Source organism: Lygodium microphyllum, chromosome 16, assembly GCF_053477565.2.
Source record: "Lygodium microphyllum isolate KBCC chromosome 16, Lygodium_microphyllum_v1.1.10, whole genome shotgun sequence".
Classification (NCBI taxonomy): Eukaryota; Viridiplantae; Streptophyta; class Polypodiopsida; order Schizaeales; family Lygodiaceae; genus Lygodium; species Lygodium microphyllum.
Window position 1 is genome coordinate 140040520 of NC_141150.1, and position 24851 is coordinate 140065370.

Here is a 24851-nt window from a genome sequence, read left to right on the forward strand (position 1 = left end):
AGGGATATAAGAAGGTGATTGGTGTCAAATGGGTCTTCAAGACCAAGTACCATAGTGATGACTCATTCCTTTAGGAAAAGTTAGGATATCGGCGCTCCAAGGCCGATCTCGAACTTTATGTGTACACCTCCAAGGGTGGTCGTGTGTTGCTTGTTCTTTATGTTAATGATTTGATTGTTACAGGTGACCATGCACAGAAGGTTGAAGAGACAAAGGTAGCCTTACATCAAAAGTTCGAGATGACGGATTTAGGACTTCTCCATTTCTTTTTGGACCACCAGATTTATCAAACTCAGAGGGGGATTTTCCTTTCCCAGCTCCTAGCAGTAGGTATAAGAGCTCTTGGTGACTTTTGAGATGGAGGGTTGCAGGTCCATTTCTACTCCTATGGATCCGAACTGGAAGGCCACTTCTCACATAGATTCTCCTTTAGCAGATGCTACCCACTACTGCAGCAACTAATTGGATTGTTGATTTGGCTCCTCAACACTTGGGTTGATCTAACACATACCGTCTCTCCCAAAAACCACGTCACAACCCCTACACCCAACCTCCACTTCGCTATGATATGGCACACATACACACATCTCTCTCTCCTCCCAACTCTCTTTTCTCAAAAAACTCACTACACCCAATCCCAAAAAAATCCACTCTCCCACGACATGGCACACCTCCCGCCTCTTCCCAAAAACCCCACTTCACCCAACCCCAAAAAACCCTACATATCACGCCATAACATGGCACACCATCCCCCCTCCTTCCCCAAAACCCCGCTCCACCCAACCACAATAAACCCCAATCCCCCACCACAACATGGTATGTCAACCCCCCTCCCCCATTCAAAAAACCCTGCTTTGCCCAATCCCAAAAACACCCACTACCCCAAGATATAGCACACGCACCCTCTCTCCCAAAAACCATGGCACAACCCCTACACCCAACCTCCACTCCACCACAACATGTTAATATAGCTAAAAAATCCAAAAGCTTTGTTTATAAGCTTATAATGCATAAGGCTTTTTGACGTAGCTTCAACGTCATTCTGTTGACCTGCAACGCGTAGTAAACGAGTATGTCTGTGCGACAATCGCGCAGAAAAAAAAACACACTGCGAGGTGACGTCGATCATGGCCGTCCAGAACGCTGGCGTTCATTGCTTTTCTTTTATTTAAGCTTCTTTAAGAAGCCTGTAGAAGCTTCTTCTCTTTGTACACTTAACCAGATTCACACTCTCCTTATGAACTAGCTTCGGTTAGCTCATGTTCTCGCGCACTTAGTCCATCTATCATCGGGATTTTGGATTTATCTTGCAGTCTTTGGCTCGGCTCACATCACGGCTCCAATCATGACTAGGATAGTTTGCTCTAGTACACGGAATTGAATATTAATGCATACATGCAGGCGCAATGTCCGGGTTTCTTCATCTTGGGTTTTATACACACGCAAAGACACGCATTCACACGGAATCCTCACACTAAATACACGCAGCTCGAGTATTACTCGAGATTACAAAAAATTAAGATGAAGCACACAGCAAACATATCAATCACACACACAAAAGAACTTAAAATTTGCAGTGGTTTGTCGAGGATTTCCATGCGTGGCCGCGAAGTGCCATGACAGCGGGGTTTTTGGGAAGAGGGGGAGAGGTGTGCCATGTCGTGGGAGAGGGGTTTTTTGGGGTTGGGTGGAGCTGGGTTTTTGAGAAAAGAGAGTTGGTAGGGGAGAGGGATGTATGTGTTTGTGTACCATGTCGTAGCAGAGTGGAGGTTGTGTGTAGTCTTTTGGGGTTGGATGAAGCAGGGTTCTTGGGAAGGAGGGTGAGAGGGGGTGTGCCATGTCATGGGGCGGTGTGGGATTTTTTTGGGTTGGGAGGAGTGAGGTTTTTGAGAAGGGAGAGATGGTGTGTGCCATGTCATGGGGGAGTGGGTTTTTTGGGCTTGGGTGGAGCGGGGTATTTGGGAAGAGGGTGGGACGTGTGCCATATCGTGGGAGAGTGAGGTTTCTTGGGATCGGGCGAAGCGGAGTTTTTTGAGAGGGGGGACGACGTGCCTTGTTGTGGTGGGAGAGTGGGGTTTTTTGGTGTTGGATGGAGCGAGGTTTTTGGGAAGGAGGGGGGTGTGCCATGTCGTAGAGCGTTGTGGGGTTTTTTGAAGGGGAGGGACGATGTGCCATGTTGTGGTGTGGGAGTGGAGTTTTTTGGGGTTGGGTTGAGTGGGGTTTTTGGGAAGGAAGGGGGTGGTGTGCCGTATCGTGGTGCGATGTGGGGTTTTTTGGGTTTGGGTGGAGCACGGTTCTTGGGAAGAGGGGGGGAGGTGTGCCATGTCTTGAGAGAGAGGGTTTTTTGGCGTTGGGTGGAGCGAGATTTTGGAGAAAAGAGAGTTGGGAGGAGAGAGGGATTTGCGTCCATGTGTGCAACGTCGTGGCAGAGTGGAGGTCGGGTGTAAGGGTTATGCTGCAGTTATTGGGAGAGAGGGTGTGCGTACCATATCTTGGGGAGTCGGGTTTTTTGGGGTTGGGCGAAGCGGAGTTTTTTGAAAGGGGGGGACCATGTGCCTTGTTGTGGTAGGGGAGATTGGTCTTTTGGGGTTGGATGGAGTGGGGTTCTTGGGAAGGGAGGGGATGGGGTGTGCCATGTCGTGGGGTGGTGTGGGGCTTTTTGGGGTTTTGTGGACTGAGGTTTTTGAAAAGAGAGAGAGGGTGTGTGCCATGTCATGGGGGAATCGGTTTTTTGGGGTTGGGTGGAGCGGAGTTTTCAAAGGGTTGGGTGGAGCGAGGTTTTTGAAAAAAGAGAGTTAGGGGGACAGAGGGGTATGTGTGTGTGTGCATGATGCCGTGGTAGAGTGGAGATTAGGTGTAGGGGTTGTGCGGCGGTTTTTGGGAGAGGGTGTGTGTGCCATATTGTGGGGGAGTGGGGTTTTTTGGGGTTGGGCGAAGTAGGGTTTTTTGAAGGGGGAATGACGTGCCATGTTGTGGTGGGGGAGTGGGGGTATTTTGGGGCTGGATGCAGCGGGGTTGTCGGGAAGGAGGGGAGTGGTGTGTCATGTCATGGTGCAGTGTGGGGTTTTTTGGGGTTGGGTGGAGTGGGGTTCTTGGGAAGAGGGGGAGGTGTGCCATGTCGTGGGAAAGTGGGTTTTTTTCGAGTTGGGTGGAGTGGGCTTTTTGAGAAAAGAGAGTTGGGAGGAGAGAGGGATATGTGTATGTGTGTGCCATGTCATGGCGGAGTGGAGGTTAGGTGTAGGGGTTTGCGGTTTTTTGAAGAGAGGGCGCATATGCCATATCGTGGGGGAGTGGGGTTTTTTGGTGTTGGGCGAAGCGGGGTTTTTTGAAGGGGGGAGGGGACGACGATATGGCATGTTGTGGTGGGGGGATTAGAAGAGGGGGGAGGTGTGCCATGTCATAGAAGAGTGGTTTTTTTTGGGGTTTGGTGGAGCGGGGTTTTTTAGAAAAGAGTGTTGGGAGAAGAGAGGGAAGTGTGTGTGTGTGTGTGTGTGTGTGTGTGTGCGCATGCACCATGTCGTGGCGCTGTGGAGGTTGGGTGTAGGGGTTGTGCCGCGATTTTTGGGAGAGAGAGTGTGTGTGCCATATCATGCCGGAGTGGGGTTTTTTGGGGATGGGAAAAGCAAGGTTTTTTAAGGGGGGTGGGGGGCGACATGCCATGTTGTATTGGGGGAGCGGGGGGGAGGGGCTGTGCTACGTCGTGGGGTGGTGTGGGGTTTTTTGGGGCTAGGAAAATTGAGGTTTTGGGGAAGGAGGGGAGGGTTGTGTGCCATGTCATGACACGGTGTGAGATTTTTTGGGGTTGGGTGGAGTGGGGTTCTTAGGAAGAAAGGGGAGGTATACTATGTCATGGGAGAGTGGGTTTTTTTAGGGATGGGTGGAGCGGGGTTTTTGAGAAAAGAGAGTTGGGAGGAGAGATGGATGCATGTGTGTGTATGCCATGTCGTGGCGGGGCAGAGGTTGGGTGTAGGGGTTATGCCGTTGTTTTTGAAAGAGAGGGTATGTGTGCCATATCGTGGAAAAGGGGGGTTTTTTGGGGTTGGGCGAAGTGTGGTTTTTTGAAGGGGCGGGGGGAACAATGTGTCATATTGTGGTGGGGGAGCAGGGTTTTTTGGGGTTGGATAAAGCGGGGTTCTTGGGAAGGGGGGGAGGGGGTGTGCCATATCGTGGGGCGGTGTGGGATTTTTTGGGATTTGGTGGAACAGGGTTTTTGGGAAGGGAGAGAGGCTGTGTACCATGTGGTGGTGGAGTGGGTTTTTTGGGGTTGGGTGGAGCGAGGTCTTTGGGAATAGGGGGGAGGTGTGCCATGTCATGTGAGAGCAGGGTTTTTGGAGTAGGTGCATCCATCTATCCATTGTAACTTTTAATATGGCCACAAAATCGCAATCTCTCCATTTTTTTGGTTTTACAACCATGTAAGCTTGGATTCTTGACTTGAGCCTAGCTCAAATTTGCTTGAGTGTTTGAGCTAGGAATAAAGGTTGCTTAAATTATGCAAGATATCTAAAAATTTATGCTCAAAATTTGGATATATGATGGAAGATGGTTTTGAGGTAAGACTACTTAGCAAGGGTATCCCTGTGGTCCATGTATGTTTTAGAGTGGAATGTAATGTAAAAGTGAGGTACACGTGCAAAGAGTATGGGGATATTTACTATGGGAGTTTGAACAAATGTGTGGGAGTGTGTTTCATTGGCATGGTAGTGTGTATCGGTCTATGGATTTGTAATGGGAGTAGCATACCCACACACACATACGTTTGGCACAATGTAGATGGAAATATTTTATCCCTCTTTTGTGAATATTGTAGGGAATGTTGATGCCATCATTGCTTTGCATGCAAGTTGTGTATTTTTTGTGAAGAAGCACGCGACCGTTTTTTTTTCCACAGAAGATTATCATTTTATATTAAAACACCCCAAGGGCATAGACCTCAAGGTAAAATACATCCATGATCTTACATCATAGGGCTAAAAATCCAAGACAAAACACACAAATAACCCCGGGCTTGAAGCTCTGAAGGGGTTATCTACATATAGGGGGGGGAGGGTGGGCGGGGGGGTTTACCATTGCGTGGGTAGTACCCAAATTATTATGATATTTGCAGCAGTTTTAAGAAAAAAGGAAGGAAGAGCATATCATGAAAGAGGTGCCTAACCAAATGAAGTTGAATCTAGGGCTTCTTCTCAAATACCCAATAGCAAAACAACCTAGCATGCCACACAGATATATAAAAGAGCCAATGAGTTAACAATCTTATTTCCCATAGTTCGCTCTCTCTCTCTCTCTCTCTCTCTCTCTCTCTCTCTCTCTAGATCTTGCACCTATGTGCAACCTCACAAACTCAAAGATACTAAATGACCCATCTTTAGCTTGGTGAGTGGACTAAAGTGCCTAAGAGATCACTTGCAAGGGACTCTTGAGCTATCCTAAGAATTGACTAGCAACAACAAGAGTTGGTTCAAAACATAGTGAGATGTTACACTTCTTGCACCGTGACATGGAGAGGTGCCGCGGGCCCAGTGACATCATTTCAGATATCTTTGACCAAAATGGGAAAGAGGTTTGACCACAGAGAAGCGCCCAAAAGAGTAACAGTCCAAAAACGAGCTGTTTGTGGTGAACGTCGTCATACCCTCTGCACATGCACATGACGTACCAGGCAGGCAAAGCCAGTTCAACTGCACAGTTAGAAAGGGTGCACCATTTTCCAATCTGGCGCACATGAGGTAAGCTCGTCTCATCTCCATTGCATCTCTTTTTCCATGTCTGTTCTGTAATAGGCATCCTTTGCTTGTGCCACATGTCTCAGTTGAACTGTGAAATGGTGAAACACAGAATTTCCCCACCGTTATCGGGCCTCTCCTAGTTGAACTGTAGTTTGCCTGCCACATCAAAAAAGGTCTCACCACGGTGACCTTTTCGAGCCTGTGGTACTTCATCTGCGTAGCATGCCAAGTCTCGACAATGGACAAGGTCTCGCTCTCCCCCTCCCTGATGTACACATATGTATGCATGTATGATGTACCTATACCTTTAAAAAAAAGGTTCATATGGGTGTATATAGGTAGAATATTCAATATAATCTACAAGACTGCATGGCATATGCACATTGCGCATACATATTACATAATATATTACATTGCACATACATATTACATATTCTCTTTATTTTGCTTATTTTCAGTGGATGTTTATGTGAGATTATGGGGCCACCTTTGATAATTAAAACTTCTATGGGTTTTTTTAAATTAAAGCTAGTCAGATATTCCAAATATTTTTAAAAATCACAATATAATAAAAGTTCGAATTTTTCGCAATGTATTATTGTTATTTTGATTATATATGTCTTGTGTTCCTAACTTTCTATGTTTCTTATCAACTTGCACTAAAGTTTAGATAGCTAAGATGTCACCAAATATAAAAGCTAGTAAAAGTTGCATCCCATCTACTCTGTTACTTGAAAAGGCCTCCCATCTCTTTGGAGAGCTCATCCATTTTAATGAGCGTCGAGAAGAACCATTATCATCTTCCTCTGCTATTATTATACTTGAGAGCTCATCCTTGCTGGCTTTCTTTGGGAGGAGGACAGCATGGATGGTGGTGAGCAAGCTCTTGATGAAGTACTTCAGTAGCTCAGCACTGTAAAAGATGACTGTCCATGTCCACTTGCATAAGCTGCCCATGATAATCTTCATGTTGATAACCATAAATAGATGAGTCCCAATTGTGATTCTCATAAGTAGGAGTTTGCATTGGAACTTGCTGATCCGCTTGCCATGTTGAATTGGGATCATGGGAAGTTGTAAGAGAAAACTTCTCAAAAAGTGAAGTAGCCTCAGCAACAAACTTGTCAACCTTAAGAGAGCATTGTTCAATCCCTTTCTGCATTTGCACAAGGTCATCAAATAATTCCCTGTCAAGCTTGCTGTCCAAGTGTCCCATAAACCACTCCTTTGGCCATAACTTGAGAAGTATGTGTCCAAATGACACGGTTCTTGGATCTAGATGAAATACTTGATCACTAGACACTTGGGTTATTGTTAGAGATCATCCCTTGGACATGCATTTTCCTCATTCAGGCTGTGTACATATGTATTTTCCAGCCGGGCAGCCATTCGAGAGTGTTAAAGTGTGCGAAGCAGATGTGTTGCCATGTTAGCACGCGACTGTGCAGGTGCCATGTCAACAGCCACGTCATCAGCTACCGCGTCAGCTGCCACATGGTAGATCAGGTCGGACAGGTCAGCAGATCAGGTCGGCCATGGGACACGTGTCGATTCGTTTCCCCTCCGACCCGTCACCGTTGACCCTGCTCCACACACATTGACCCGTCACCTCTCGGCCGTCCGAGCCCCGCGACCTCTCGGCCCTCGGCCCTCCCTTTCGGCCCTTGGTCCTGTCAGCCTCAGCCCTCGGCCCCTGCCCTTTGGCCGCCGTGTCCTCAGCCCTCGGCCCCTGCCTTCAGCCCTCGGCCTTGCCATCTTCCTCGGCCCCTGCCTTCAGCCCTGGGCCCTTGCCCTCGGCCCTCGGCCCCGCCCGGCATCTCCCCTCGGCCCTATCGCATGTGTCAGCCCCCTGCCCTGCCATACTCCACCATCATCCTCTTGCCACCTCCATGACGCCATCGGGTCTCGCTAGGGGGTCACACCCACTAAGTTCCTTCCTAGTCATAGAAACAACCTTTACCCAAACTTCTTGATCTCGTTTGACCACATGTCTTGCATCAGCTATCATTCTCGAAGCAATTTGAGAAACATGGACAATACCCTTTTTGCGTGCATGAAAGCCGGAGAGTTGTATGAAGCAGCCATTATCCATGACTCTAGAAACCCTGTCATGGTACAAAGCAAAAAGCTCTACCTCTTTAGGGGCACCCTTAAAGCCTCGATCTCCTCTCTCTCCAACTCATAATTTTTGTCATGGTTCCTATAATGATCTTTAGCAGCCCTATCATAACTGTCATGGTGGTCATGTTTCTAATCATTCCATTTGGTATTCCTATCCCCGTCCCTATCCCTGTCCTTGTCTCTACCCCTGCCATGGAAGGGAAAGAATGCTGCTATCAACGCCAAAGCGTTGGCACTACCCCTGTTTAGTTACTGACAACAATAGGATAACAACACTGCAATGATCATTTTGAGTAACTCCTCTCCTAGATTAATTCTGCAGCCATCAGATCATGCTACCTAGAAGCAAAGTCATCACCTCTTTGAGAATAAAATGACAGCCACCAAGTCACCTCTTTGGGAAATGGGTGTCATGACAAGGGAGTCTAAACCAAGCTTGGGATTGTAGACATTCTGTTTTGCAAATCCTGGGTCAACTACACAACAAAAACCCCCCTTCGCCTAACCTCAAAAAACTATAGTCTCCCATGACAAGGCAAATCATCACATATTGAGAATTATGGTGATTCTAAGTATGATCGACTTCTTCCCTATAGTTTTTAAAAGAAACCCACAAAAAGAAAAAGAAAATACCACAAATAAAAATAAGGGGTTTCGAAAATCTTCATAATACTCGGTCCAAAAACTAGACTATTATTTATATCAAATGATAAGAGTCTCAAGAGCTACAAGGTTCAACCGACATATGTCATTGTAGACGTAAAAGCTTCCTTCGGGTATCGGTAGCAATAGGTAAAAGCTTCCTTAGGGTATCGGTAGCATACTCTTTTCTTACTCCAAGAAAAAAATTACAAAAAGATTTTACTAGTTCCCATGAGAGAGGGTACAAGTAGAAAAATACACTTAATAAAAACATAGCTAGAACTTGAAATAAGCTAAGCTACAAAACTTAAAAATGAGCTTGTAGCCAAATGTCAACAGCACTTGAACTCCCATAAGAAGTATCTTGCCAAAGACAAGTTGCATGGTATCATTATATTATAACAAGCCACATCACATAAACATACTTGCTTATAAACCCGCAACCCATAATCTTCATAAAAGCGCACAATTTCAAGCAACCAAGCATCCTCTTCTCCTCCTCTTCCAAAAACAAATTAGCACAAGATTTCAATAGTTGCCCATAACAGAGGGTACAAGTACAGAAAATAAAAGGCCAACCGATCTTGTATAGTTTCTTCAAAGTTGAAAGACAGGATCAAGCCAACAACCGTAAGGTTTTGAGAAGGTATCTAGATAACTTCAATTTGAGTACGGTTCAGCTATTATTGTCAAAGTCTCTCATTGGTTGGTCTTTTGCCACGGAACTTAAGTCTGTCTTCAAAGTACTTTAGCTCACTTATATTTTCACAATAGTTCCAATCCAACATAGATTGATTAGAGAACACAACGTAAAATGCATCTATCCCTACAAAATGCACCTAAAATGGGGGTGGTCACTTTTGTAAAAACACAAGGTTGCCTGGAGTTGTCGCTCAACTAGTTGAGCTAAAACACTTAAAAGTGAGCCAGCAACCAAATGCCAACAGCGCTCCAACTCCTATGAGAAGCATCTTACAAAAACACAAGTTGTATGGTGTCCTTACATTATGACAAGCCACATTACATGATCATAATTGCTTGTAAGCCAATAGCCCATAATTCAAAGTAGCCAAGCATCCTCTTCGCCTGCTACAAAAATAAATTAGCTCATTATTTCCAAAATTGCCCATAAGAGAGGATAAAAGTAGTTAAAAACACTTAATATCATGGCTACTTTGGAGTGGGACACCTTGGGGTAGTATGGGCTGAGTAATCACATTGCAATCCCTCTGAGTTCTGATTTTGGGCTTGAGAGGGGAGTGTTCAACCAAAATAGGCACATTATAAAAATTAACCTTCATTAGCAATTTATTACAGACTTAAATCTCAACTTTTTCAACCTTTATTAAAAATTACCAAAGTGTTTATGTGCCATAAGCGAAAAACTTAAATCTGTGCCTCGAAGCTTAGTGGGTATATTGAACTTTGGATAATCCTTAAAGATACATTATGGCTTTTAATACTTGATGGGTATGATGATGTTCTTGGTACTTTATGGATTTAATATCGACATGAAAGGTTTAGTTTGATGAGTTTTTGCCTCAAGTGAATTTCTGTGGTTGATAGATTATGATGTCTTATTGAGTGGTGGTCTTAGGATCGGTTCATTGAATTGCAGTGTCCTTATGTTTCTTTGATGGTGGTTGTAAGAAGTATTGAGCTAGCTAGAATCCGCACCAGCTAAGTTTAAGCACCAAACCCCTACCCCTATCTGGCGCTCAAACAAGCTCCACATGCTTGAAACGAGAAGATAGACTCGTTTCTCCAACTAAGATGGAGATATTGGCATTCCACGACCAATCCATAGCTTTATATCCACACTTCAAATGGGGCATGAGCCTTGTTTATTGTCCTCTATGTGAATGATTTGATCTTGATAGGTGACCTTGCCCAAATGGTCAAGCAAACGAAGGCAACACTTCATGAGAAGTTTAAGATGAGGACATGGGACTTCACTTTTTCTTAGATCATGAGATCTATCATACTCTAATGGGGATCTTCTATGTGAATGATTTGATCTTAATATGTGACCATGCCCAAATGGTCAAGCAAACGAAGGCAGCACTTCATGAGAAGTTTAAGATGAGAACATGGGACTTCACTTTTTCTTAGATCATGAGATCTATCATACTCTAATGGGGATCTTCATCTCCTAGCAGTGCTATGTGCAAGCGCTCTTGACTACGTTTGAGATGGAAGGATGCAAGTCCATATGAACTCCTCTAGATCTAAACTAGAAGGCCACAACCCATGTTAATTCACCTTTAGCGGATGCTACCTCTCACATGCAGCTGATTGGGTCCTTGATATGGCATTGAACACTTGTATTTTGTATTTTGCTGTAAGTTTATTGGTTGGGCTCATGAATGACCAACGATGAAGCCGTTTGCTTGAAGAGTTATAGGGGAGGCTTTATCATCATCTCAGTGAAACGGAATGCAAAGACTAAACGTAAAGAGCCAAGTTTTGTTGAAGACTCTTCCATTATGTACATAGCTAAGCTAATTTTCTTGTGTTATGGCCGAGTTAGTTTTGTGAGAGTGCGCAATGGAAGAAAGAACACGAATACAGAGATAAAAAGAGAGAGAGAGAGAGAGCAGAAAATAAAGAAACAAATGTTGCACTAGAGATGAATACAATGATGTGGACTAGTTCCTGCACACAACCCAAAGCGTCAGTGAGGGTACCAAATCGGGCTGAGATGAATGGCAACATCAATGTCGGAGAGGAGACAGAGACTGGGGTACTAAAATCTACAAGAAGTTTGTGGGAATAAGGAGAGGGGCTACTATATATAGCCCACATTAGCAAAAATTGACCAAAAGTGGCCTCAAAAAACAAGCCACTTTTGGCTTATGTGGGCTATATATATATATATATATATATATATATATATATATATATATATATATATATATATATATATATATATATATATATATATATATATATATATAGTAGCCGCCGGCCTCCAAAAACAAACCAACTGTCCCAAAAGTGGCCGCCAATATGACATCACCCCCAAAATAGCATGCCTCCGTAAAAATGACCAGGCAGCCTCAGTAAGAGCTCATCTTGAACAGCCGGAAGAGGAAGACCCAACCCTGCACAGTCCATGGAAAGAGCAACTTAAGTACAACAAGGGGTATAGCTCCAGTACTAGGGTCTACTATAACTTATATCTTGTTTTGATACTATCTATTCATGTAACAACTCTTGAGCTAGTATTTTGTAATAAACTTAGAATTAATTAGGTTTGCACAATTGTATTTAATTAGAATACGTAGCGGAAGCATAGTGGGTCCTAACCCACAGGTCTTAGAACTTAAAACTAGTTTTTCTCGAGATGAGGACATCTCGATTTCTCTAAGGGGGAGTGGATGTAATGTACCTATCTTAGCACCTTAAAGGTCAAAAAAGAAAATTGATAAAATTAATAAAAAATGTTACATATTATATTACAAGAACCATCAGAGCTCCTCGTCTTCTTTGGGTAGAGCAAGGAGAATAGACATATGTATGGATGGAAGGAGAAGGAGAAACTTTAAAGGAAAAGGAAGAACAAGAATAAGGAAGAGGAAGACGAAGAGAAAGAGGTGGTGGGGGTGAGCTTGAGGCTTGAGCAATAGGTGCCCAAGGTTTGAAGCTTGAGGAGGAAAGCTTGAAGGTTGAGGGTGGAGATTGAGGTACAAGCGGGGCTGCTTTTATAGAGCCCCAGCCAAAAGAAAAGGGCTGGCCAGTAATTGTTGTCGCCTTGATAAAATGCAAACACCAATGCAGCCACCTTGCCCTAAAAGATGCCACCTGATCAAAATGCAAGCTCCACGCTGCCTCTAGATAATGCCGCCTAGGAAAGGCGCAAGGTGGGGACACTCCATATATGGCCATCTAAGCTCCAAAAGATTGTGTTTGCAGCAAATGCAAGTAGTGCTAGATGGTTGGGGTTCTCCTCTAATAAGACGTGCTCTCAGTTAGGCAATGCTACCATGTGAGAGTTCGCAACGCAAGAAAAAATACGAATACAGAAAGAGAAAGAAACAAGAAAGAAAGTTATATTAACATCTTCGAAAGGCCAAATCGGCCTATGAGACCAAAAAGATTTTTACATCCAGGGAGTTTGGGGATTTCCCAAGTCTCAATAAAGCTATCATCTAATGCTATGATAGGCTAAGTGGAAGAAAAACCAAAAAGGAGCACATAGCTAATAGGTACGAAAGTGATATATATGCCAGATACAGTGTGGAACCGCTCATGGAGCGTGATCATCCCAGAATATTTCTCACGAGTTTATCTAACATGGAGAGACTAAAGCGGTGGGGTATGGTCCCCTGGTGGCATTGTAGTATCCTTTGTATCCGCAACATGTGCCACCTACAAGGGCGGGGGCCAGCTGGACGTGGGCGACGGATTCTACGTCTTGTGATGGCTATGTCAAGGGTGGGCCCCGGTGGCAGGGGAGGCTAGGTGGGCTGGTGGGGCCTCTATGGTGGAGAGGATAGTCGGTGCTTGGTAGAACTCTGTGATTGTGCGTTGGTGGGCAGCTCCTTGTCTCCGCTCTGAGGTCTGTAGGAGGTGATTTCTGTAGCATTGTAGCTCCAGTAGGAAAAGCCCGCTGATCCTGGAAGTCCATCACCTTGGAAAGTGACCCAAATCCCTCTCTGAACAGGCAGTGGAATCGCCCTCTGATCTCATAGTACACCAGACATCTGCATATGTAGTGTTTCTTTGTCTATGGTTCAAGCTGGCAGAGCTGGCAAATCCTGTCTTCTGGGGGGAGGGGGTTTGTACTATACCTGCCTGTCTCGATCCGCAGCTAGTGTGAGGATTGTGGATCTGTCCAATGGTGCATCGTACTCCATGAGATATGTGTGCATCCATGTAGCTTAGGCGAATAATGAACCCGAATGAGGATATGCGAATAATGAACCCGAATGGGGAACCCGAATGTGTGCATCCCAGAGTCAGTGCAGGAAGGTCACTATCTGGAAGAGAGCCTCTGCTACTATGGGCAGTGCCCCCATCTCTGCTCTGATGATCTCATGTGGCACAAAGGGCTTACTCTGGATCATATGTGATATCATAAGAACCAAGGGTCGCTCCATCTACTCCCATCCCTTATAGACGGCCTCTCCCTTGGGCAATGGTTGGTCCTGTGTGCTCCTCCTTGTGTGGTAGAGACTCGATCCCCATATGGGAACCCCATACAAAAGTACTAGCATGACCAAGGTGTCGAAGAGCCATAGCTTCCGATGCTCCTGGAGCTGTATGCGGGCACACTGGCTCTCCATTGACCCTAGGGCTACATAGCCTCGTTTTAGTCTATCTTCTGTTGCTTTCCTCAGAGTAAAGCTCGGCCCTAAGAATGTTATCCCCAAATAGGCGTATCTCTGGACCACTTCTATTGTTTCTACGCCATATGTGAAAGGGGGTACTGATCGCCAGATCCATTGGGTAGAGGTGTTAAATATCATGATCTTGGTTTTCCCCAAGTTCGCTATAAGGTCCTTGTCGTGACAAAAGGCCTGTAGTGCATCCAGATGGCGCTATAATACCTCGGGGGTACTGGAGATGAGGATTATGTGGTCTGCATATAATGTTAGAATATCAAGCTCTCTCATGTGTGTTTGACCGACATGAGCTGGACACAGCTAGTCTAGCTATCTTACTCAGGTACATAAAATAAGTCGGTGCTACTCCTGGTGTGAATGGTCTTATGACCTTAGGTTGTACTTTCACTATACAGTGTTGAATGAATGATGAAGTGTGTGAGAGGAAGCATGCTGCTTCACTCTGGTTATGATATCTTTCGGTCTCCATGAATTTGAACATGGTATCAGAGCCATGAATCAGCAAAGACTGTGTGCCTGGGAGTGTGGCATTGGACTTGCAGGAGTTGAAGTTAGAGGAAAGGAGTCAACTGTCATCTGCAGTGGTGAAGAGATCTATCCTGTGGCCTTGACAACCATAGCTGGAAGCATGAAGGAATTCTTTCTGGTCTTTGTCTAGAAAGGCTTCTCAAGTAAGGTTAGTGGTAAGTCTTGAAGCCTATGCAAATGAGTATCAACACTAAAAACTAGCAGTCGTTTAAAACAAACCTGGAAGAAAGCGCAGCATGACAGGGTTGCGTCTGATGGAAGAAATGTGGATTTGGGGCAGCATTACTGTGCTAAATGAAGACCATCAAGCACTTTATGAATGCTAGTTATGTACTTGAAACAACATGGTTGGCTGAAGCAACATAGGTAGTTGAAGAAAAACGAAATTTCAGAGCTGCTGAACACGTGGTCTGCTGGAATGCGCCTGTCCTTCAGGAGTGGAACGACTGCAGAAGCAACATACTTAACCATTTGAGCCTTCTAGAGGGGATAATAATCAAGCATTAGAGATTGATTTAAGTGAGCTTTAATGACCAGCCCTACTGCAGATGTAAAAACGAGTAGCTGACAGGTTGCGCCTGGTTCTTGATGCCAAAAATGGGGCTGCATTGACTACTGAAGTGGACATATTTAATTCAGCACATACTTGGCATCTTGTGTGCTTGCTTGGGGGTCTCCAAATGCTCATTTGGTCATCTACAAGCTGAACTGTTTGTCTGGGCTGCACTTATCAACAGGCTGCCATTGTTGGCTGGGATTTAAGACAGGGGGAGATCTAACTCCCGTTGGCAGAGGCTCATGGCAGCAGCAGCGTCAGTCAGACAATCCAAACAAAGACAAGGATTGTCATTACTGCGGCAAGTATGGGCATATTGCAAAGGACTGCTGGAAGAAGCACGGGAATCAGAAGGGTAAACAGCATGGACACTATGCTACGTCCAGTCAGGCAGATGATTCTGGTGATCGACTGTTTGCCATGCAATATGTCAAAGATAAGATTGCTGAAAAATCATCTGATGATGCAGTGTGGTACATTGACTCAGGGGCGTCAAATCACATGACCCCTCACGGTGATTGGTTCACAGATATGGTGGCTGAAAAGCATGGCTATGTATGCATAGGTGATGACACGCAGCATATCATTGAGCATAAAGGCAAAGTGCCTCTTGTGGTTCATGATGGCAGGAAGAAAAATCTGCATGATGTCTTGCATGTCCCTTCAATTACGAAAAACTTATTGTCTGTTGGTCAGATGACGGAGCAGAACTTGCAGGTTAGATTCAATAAGCATGGCTGCTTTATTGAAGAGTTTGGCAATGGTTGCAAGTTGATAGCTCGTGGTCACAGGCATGGCAGAATGTTTACTCTTGATGCTTCTTTGCCAGAGCTGAATTCAGCTATGTTTGCCCATGGTTCTAGCACTGTTAGGGATTTGGAAATCTGGCACAAGAGAGTGGGGCATGTCAATTTGCAAAGGCTGCAAACTATGCAGAAGAAATAGCTGGTCACAGGTTTACCCAAATTCCAATATTCAAATATTGGTCATGTATGCGAGGCTTGCCAGTTTGGTAAGCAGTATCGATTGCCGTTTGTCAGGCATGTAAGGTAGAGTACACGTCCATTGCAGTTAGTGCACTCTGATGTTTGGGGGCCAGCTCATAATGCCTCTATGGGAGGTTCCAGATACTATGTATCTTTCTTTGACACAACATGGCACGTCGTCCCCCTGCTTCACTCAACCCCAAAAAACCCCACTCCCCCATGATATGGCACACGCACCCTCTCTCCCAAAAACCGCGGCACAACCCCTACACCCAACCTCCACTCCGCCATGACATGGCACACACACACACATACATCCCTCTCCCCTCCCAACTCTCTTTTCTCAAAAGCCCCATTCCTCCCAACCCCAAAAAAACCCACTCTCCCATGACATGGCACACCTCTTTGGAGCTTTCTACTGTGGATGAGAGGGATTTACCTTCCCTTGGTGAGGGGGAGTCCCTTTCCCAAACAAGTGGATTACAGGTATCTAAGGCTTCTCAATCTCCTTCCCAATAGGATGAACCGATCACCATTCCTCAATGGTACCAGTGGCTCATGCAGGAGTCAGGTGTTACCCACTTTCTTGCTATCCCTTCAGGTGCACATAGATCAACAACCACAGGATACAATTGTCTTGCATGAACCTGTTTCCCCAATCACCACTAGCACCTGATTGTCCTGAGCTGCTTTGATAAGCTCATCCTTTAACTTATATATGGGAAGACTCTGTCTCTGTTCCTAACCATAAGTGGGTGCCTTTCCAAACGCATCCTTCTTTCACTCAGGCATATCGTAGGTAGAAAGACCAACACCACGAAGCTGCTGTGCCAAATGCCTCTCCCCCGTCTTTGGCATTGGATCCTCCCAAGGTCAATTCAAATATTTGGGGATGGAGTCCAGCATAGTCCTTTGTTGCTGTTCTTGAAATTCTCTTCTCTCTTTTGCCCATACAAACTGAGTCATTACAACCCTTTGCAAAGAGCCATCTGGATTTTTCACAATCTTTACAAGGGACACATCAATAGAGTATCGAGTTTGTCCTCTCAAGAATGCAGGCTCATTCTCATTCAACTCTATCTCAAGTTCCTCTTCAGCACCTTCATCTTGATAAAGCAAGCCGCCACCATCTGGGTCATAGTTGGGATAATCCCTCACATCCAAAACCCTAGATGTAATGAGCTATTTAGCCTCCCATCTCCTTGGAGAGCTCATCCTTTTTAATAGGCATCGAGAAGAACCGTTATCATCTCCCATCGTTATCATTATACTTGAGAGGCCTTTCCTAGTAGAAGGAAGCTTATTGGAACTAGAAGGATTTGCCTCTTCATCCAAACTGCTACTTTTTATGGGAAGGAGATCTTGCCCTATTTTCTAGTCTACATCCCTCATGGAAAAGCTAAGTTTGTTCCCAGTCATAGAAACAACCTTTACCCCAACTTCTTGATCTCATTTGACCACATCTCTTGCATCAATTATCATTCTCAAAGCAACATGGAAAGATAAGTTTGTCCCCAGTTATAGAAACAACCTTTATCCAAACTTCTTGATCTCATTTGACCACATCTCTTGCATCAACTATCATTCTCAAAGCAACTTAAGAAACATAGAGAAAACCCTTTGTGCTCATGAAAGCCAGATAGTTGTATAAATCATCCATTATCCATGAGCATATCGTAGGTAAAAAGGCCAACACTACGAAGCTCCTGTGCCAAATGCCTCTACCCTGTCTTTGGCATTGGATCGTCCCAAGATCAATTCAAATCTTTGGGGATGGAGTCCAGCATAGTCCTTTGTTGCTGTTCTTGAAATTCTCTTCTCTCTTTTGCCCATACAAACTGAATCATTACAACCCTTTGCAAAGAGCCATCTGGATTTTTCACAATCTTTACAAGGGACACATCAATAGAGTATCGAATTTGTCCTCTCAAGAATGTAGGCTCATTCTCATTCATCTCTGGAGAGCTCATCCTTTTTAATAGGCATCGAGAAGAACCGTTATCATCTCCCATCATTATCATTATACTTGAGAGGCCTTTCCTAGTAGAAGGACGCTTATTGGAACTAGAAGGATTTGCCTCTTCATTCAAACTGCTACTTTTTATGGGAAGGAGATCTTGCCCTATTTTCTAGTCTACATCCCTCATGGAAAAGCTAAGTTTGTTCCCAGTCATAGAAACAACTTTTACCCCAACTTCTTGATCTCATTTGACCGCATCTCTTGCATCAATTATCATTCTCAAAGCAACATGGAAAGATAAGTTTGTCCCTAGTTATAGAAACTACCTTTACCCAAACTTCTTGATCTCATTTGACCACATCTCTTGCATCAACTATCATTCTCAAAGCAACTTAAGAAACATGGAGAAAATCCTTTGCGCTCATGAAAGCCAGATAGTTGTATAAAGTATCCATTATCCATGACCCTAGAAATGTACATAGCAAAAAGCGCTACCTCTTGAGGGGCACCCTTAAAGCCTCGATCTCCTCTCTCTCCATTCTTCCAGATTCTGTCTCACCGTCCCGATCCTCAGGTTTCTATAATGATCTTCAACAGCCCTATCATAACTATCACGGTGGTCATGTTTCTGATCATTCCATTCAGTATCCTTGTCTCCAACTCTATCCTTGTCCCTGTACATCCGTGTCCTTGTCCTTGTCTTTGCTTGTGTGTGTCCTTGTCCCTATCTCTATCATTGTCCCTATGTCTATCACTGTCCTTGTCCATGTGCCTATCACTCTCCCTGTCCCTGGGCCTTGGGCCTCCTGCCATGATAATCCCCATCTTCATGCCTGTTGCCCTCACTCTTTGGCTTGATCAGACTCTTTAAGGGTAACCCTGGCTTGTGTTCCAAACTAGTACGACAGAGCAACCATATCGCAAACAAGGATTTAGAAGGTCCTCTATGAGTAGTTATATCAGTTTATGTTGGGTGTAAAGTCCCTTTGTCTCTGTGTATAAAGTTATACGGGTGTGAACACACCCTTATTGTACCCTAACATATAAATACATTCTTTATTCTTTGTGTACCATCACAATCTGGTACACATATCTCTGCGTTCACTCTCTCTCACTCTCAACATTGCTGCTCACACTTCTGTCTCGCACTTCCATTGCGCACTCTCTCCCCTTCAAATTGGTATCAGAGTTGCGGCTAAGGTGTGCGCGCTTCTCGAAGTCTGTGGGGTCAGCTCCAGCTCGTCTGCGCGAAGAAACATCAGTCTTTGTAGTCTGTTTTGATTAGGTGAGTACAGGTGATAGCTCACGTGATCAAGTGGCAGTCAATTTTGACCAGCGGGACTCGAGGAGATTGGCTCTTAGATCTTTGTTCCAAGGATATAATCACGGTTGATGATATCTCTTTGGTGCTTATTTGTGGTGCTAACTGTGTTGCTACATCATCCATTGAGCTTTGTATAGGAGGTTCTATGTGTTCCAGACTCGAGCTTCCATGTTCTCTTGTCCACACCTTCTATGGCATGACATGACATGCCTCTTGTGATCAACACCATGTCAACCCCTCCCCATGATGCAATGTGATGCTTCCCTCGGTGTGATCCACATTGCATTGTGTCGTCTCCCTTGACCTCGCCATTAGACGATGACACGACACTCCCCCCACCATGGTACCCCTCCCCTTACACCATGGCACGAGATCCCCAAATCATGGTGTGTTATCCCATCTTGCAACCAAACCTTGAAGTACTTGTGGTCAACTTTGTAACTACGTGTTGTCACGCTGCAAGTGCAAGTGAACAACCCCACAAAGTCCATGTTGTCACAATCCTTCATGCAAGTGCAAGTGAACAACCCCACAAAGTCCATGTTGTCACATTGTGGTGACAACCCGTATAGGGGGTCTTGGACCTCGTGGTACCTTACAAAAAACAAACTCGTGGTCAAATTTGCTGGTCAGAACGAGCCCGCCAACTTGCAGGAGTCATGGCCTCTCTCTCCATCAAATCAACCTAGGATGCCTGCTCTAAGTTTGCTCTGTCAGAGGGTGAGTCTATGGCCATCACATCTAGAGGGCCTGTTGTGAGGCTCTGCCCGACTATCAAAAGTCTTGAACCTAGGCTACCTCAAATTTTAGGAAGCGGCTTATTCTGCTCCTGCTCATCCGTGCTTGTCCTGTTCATTCTTGCGTATCCTGCTCTTCTGTCATGGACCCGCCTGCTTCTACTTCTGATGCTGCCGCCGCCGCTGCTGTTATAGAGTTTTCCTCTACGAAAATTATTATGATGGAGTTGTGCCTAACTAAGGTAGCAGTCGCTTACCCGACAGATGGGGATGTACTTGAAAAAGTGAGACAGGCGCTGGACGAGTTACCGTCGATCATGCTGATCGACAATCTTACGGACGCTCATGTCGCGCTTAGGAATTTCTTCCCAAAATGGAGCGAGAAGGACATCACGCGGGTTGCATCAGTTACATACAAAGCACGAGGTGAGACAGCTTCTTTTCTTTTTGATTATCCATGCTGTTTGGCTGTTTACTTGTTTGTTGAGAGACAGCTTCTTTATTTTTATGGGAAAGTAGCTCAGTCCTAATAGTAATGTAGAGTGTAGGGAATAATGCACATGAAGAATACTGGGTTTAAGGAATGTGGAGTGTAGGGAATACTGCACATAAAGAATACTGGGCTGATGGGGAATAATGGTTGTTTGCTAGACGTCAATTTGAAAAAGACGAGTGTTGTTTATGACAAAAGTATGTTTCCTCCCATTCTGAGGCCTAGTATTCTTTATGTGCAGGGACACATGTCAATGTTAATTCCACCACCTTTGAGAAAGGTCAATGTGCTGTAGGCTCTCCTCGTGATGCAACTCTTCCAATGCCTGTAGACTCTGCAAAGGCAGAAGTAATTTGGAACAGACATGAATGGGATGAGTGTGTGCAGGAGTTCAATTTGAAGAGATTAGTAGAAATCGCCCATTATGATGGTTGCAAGTTTGACATGCTTATGGCTGAACATGGAGCTATGCTTAGCCTAAGGGATTTTCCTTCTTCCCCCTTGGCTATAGGTGGCATTATCAAGTTGCATACAGATATTGACAATGTGGAGTGCATTGGTCAGCTGATTAACGAGGGGTGGAGCTGCATCTTAGAGAATGTGGGCCTGAAAAACAATCTATTGCCCTTGGTATCACAGACTTGACGAAAATAAGATGGTTTCACCTAAAAATAGATGGCTTTCCTGCTATTTCTCAGAGTGTTACAATTGCAGATGCCAGAGAAAGTATCTATGGTTATCTGCATGCTAAACCTGCTATGTTAGGTATAAACATGGCGCTGAATATATTTCATCTGCCATTTTCTTGGAAGGTGTTGAAGCACTTGGGTTCCGGCTTGACGAGCCATGTCTATCTTGTTGAAGGATCAGGCAGCAGATTTGCAGTTAGAGCCCCACGATTATTTTTTGATCTCAGTCAAGATATTCAATATCTTGAACTCTTGAGGGGGGTTGATGGAGTACCTCTCATTCAACAAAAGATCCATAGAATGATAGTTCTAAAACCTATTTGTGCATCCTTTTCAGTTGAAACTTTCTTTGAATGTGGAACTTTGGAATTGGCTGATTTAATCGAAACTATTCGCTGTGCCCATGAGAGGGGAATTGTGAACAGAGATTTACGTATAGAAAATATTATGATTGGAGAGAGTCTGTACAATACCGGGAAGATTAGATTCTTCATTTTGGACTGGGGTTTTGCTGCCAAAACTGGTTTGGCCACTGGCTTCTCTGGCAGTGTTATTACAGCATCAGATAAGGTTCTGGGCCAATTGTGCCATGGGTTCTCACAGGTGACTGTCTCTGTGAATGATGACTTGGTTTCCCTCGTGCGTTGTCTCTTTTTGATCTTCAATTGCAAGGCAATTTCTGTTTTACACACGTTAAAGGAGAAACCTAAAAAGATCATACATTTCTGGCAGCAGCACTTAGAAAAGAGCTCTTTCTGGAGAAAGGCACAGGGTGATGCTCTCCAACTGCAGTATGATGGTCTCAAGGAATTATTTCAGACATCCACGCAAGAAGATTTGATAGAAGTATGATTGTATGAATGCCCATGGTTGTACCATGCTAGGCAGTAGGCTGGTTGTAATGTTTACCCTCTGAGCTGTCCTCTGAACTTTCAAAGATTCAAGCCCCCGCTGCTTGAATGTTACAGTGAGGTGAGCAGCATGCTTGTCAAGAGGTGTTTTGTGGTCTTCGTGACCCAAGTGGTAAGGTCCCGGCAATGGCATTCTGCTATGAGCCAACTGGTGAAGTAACCACAATGGCATTTTGCTAGCAGCAATGCTTATACAGCAAGTAAAAGACACTACTATGCAATACACGTTTAGTTTTGTGAGAACAGTTCTGTTTTCATTTGGTAATGATGATTTTGCTGCTTTAAGCACAGCGAAGTTGGTTGAATAATGTTAGTGTGTTGAACTTGATTCTTTTGCCTACTATGTTGAATTTGATAATAGCATTAAGTTGAGGCTAGTCTGCGAGTTTAAATTTCACCTTCAAGTTATTAATTTGAGTTTGTAGATTTTCAAACAGAAGACCCAATATGCATAATTTAGGCCAAACTAGTACTTGTATTAAGTGTATGTTGTTTGTCTACTAAACGCTATGTCTACTTAAGTCAGATTTTGCTAGCATATGGAGTTGGCTCTCTCTCCCTGCCGCCTTCTTCATCAATAAGCGATGGGCAGTGGTTATATAGTTGGAAGGGGCTTTTGAGTTATGACATTACTAGGCTAGAGTGGATTCACCCTGATTAGCTAAAGAGGTATTTGGAGATAATTTAATTGATTGGATCGTAATAATGACGACACATTAATATTGATTAATTATACGAGCAACATGAATAAATCCTCTTGGTGCAATGGAACACTATTTGCTCTTTCCATTTGCAGCCAGAATTTGTCTTGTCATTTGGGATGCTTTATGATTGAGGCTCACAGGTAGGTGATGATCGTACATGACACAAATATTTGCTAACAATATAAATAGGCAAAAATGCCTAAAACTAGTCGACCAACCTTGGCAAGTGCATTTAATGCAATTTGACTAGGCCAAGACCTGCCTCTGCCAATGTGAACGTAGCCCAGATATTTGCATGCGATGCTCTTGTCCATGTGGACAAGTAGAAGAGACGAAGAAAACTCCACTCCAAGGTGAGGAAGCTTATCTTCATGGGCTATAGTAGGACCACGTAAGGTTATGAGCTCTACGATCCAAAGACATGAAAGATGGAGGAGGTAAGTAGGACCATGAAAGGTTATGGGCTCTACGATCAGAAGAGATGAAAGATCGAGGTAGGCCAAGGATGTGATCTTTGATGAGGCTTTGGTCTGCATTTTATGTCTCAAGATTTAGTAAGGTCTATGGGGCAAGAAATAGGCCTACAGGTGGCCAAACCAAAGTCTATCAAGATCTCATGAATGTAGCACTACTTATGAGTATGAAATGAAAATCCCTTCAAGTATCTGATACACCTCAAGACCCAAGAATTAGTGAAGAATTCTTAATCTCTCATATCAAATTCATTGCTCAGAAGATCACAAGTCCTCTGTATCTCTTGCACATGACTTCTTGCCTAGTGAGGATTAGATCATCCACATAGAGGATGAGTAGAACCACCTACTGATCCACAACCTGAAAGTAAAGGTTTGGATCAAAATGTGACCTTCTGAAACCATGGTGAAGAAAGAACTGATTGATCCATTGGTACCAAGTATGGGGTGCTTGCTTCAGGCCATACAAAGCCTTCTGCAAGTGGTTAATACAAAAACCTAGGGGTTGCTCCACATAAATCTCCTCTTCTGTAATACTGTCGAGAAAGGTAGACTTCACATCCATATAACAAATAGACCAATGGTTGGGTGGTGAGCTACAAGTGCTAGAACCATTTGGATCATAGACATACGTGCAATCGGAGCAAAAGTCTCCGCATAATCCAATGATCCGAAGAGATGAAAGATCGAGGTAAGCGAGGAATATAATCTTTGATGAGGCTTCGGCCTGCATCTTATGTCTTAAGAGTTAGTAGGGAAATGAAATAGCTCCTAATATCGTTTGACTCAGACTAAGGCTCAAACTCAAGAGATGATGGTAGACCCGAGGTTTTTTCCACCCATGAATAGGGCCATGCCGATTGCAATTATGTGTATTGAGCCGCTTCATTGTAGAGAAGGAGAGAGCTGCATTCTTCTCTACAGCCAGCCAAAAGGGTGCCAATGAAAAGATTGCTAGTAGAAATTATCACTAGTGGAAAGAATGTTAGTGGAAATGGTCCCAATTGATACATTGCTAGAAGAAAAGTTGCCTATGCAAAGATTGCTAGTATGAATCATTGCTAATGGAATAGACATGGCACATCCCCTCCCCCCTTCTGCAGGAGATCCTCGCTCCATCCAATCTCAAAAGACCCCGAATAGACATGGCACATCCCCTCCCCCCTTCTGCAGGAGAACCTCGCTCCATCCAATCTCAAAAGACCCCACCCCCCCACAACATGGCATGTCATCCCCCCGTCCCCCCTAAAAAAACCCCACTTCGCCCAACCCCAAAAAACCGCACTTCCCCACGAGATAGTACACATACCCTCTCTTCCAAAAACCACGGTACAATCCCTATACCCAACCTCCACTTCGCCATGAAATCCCACAATCACATACACATCCCTCTCTCTTCCCAACTCTCTTTTATAAAAAAACCCCACTCAAAAAACTACAGTCTCCCACGATATGGCACAAACACCCTCTCTCCCAAAAACCGCAACACAACCTCTACAATCAACCTTCACTTCACCACAACATGGCACACACACAAACACATCCCTCTCTCCTCCAACACTCTTTTCTCAAAAACCCCACTCCACTCTACCAAAAAAAAAACCCCACTCTTCGACGACATGGCACATCCCCCCCTCTTTCCAAGAATCC

General features: G+C 44.4%; 1 pseudogene; it reads right to left on the bottom strand.

The window, feature by feature from the left end:
• The window catches only part of LOC148023505 (putative pre-mRNA-splicing factor ATP-dependent RNA helicase DEAH5), a 168436-nt pseudogene that overhangs the window by 45850 nt on the left and 97735 nt on the right, over positions 1 to 24851 (bottom strand).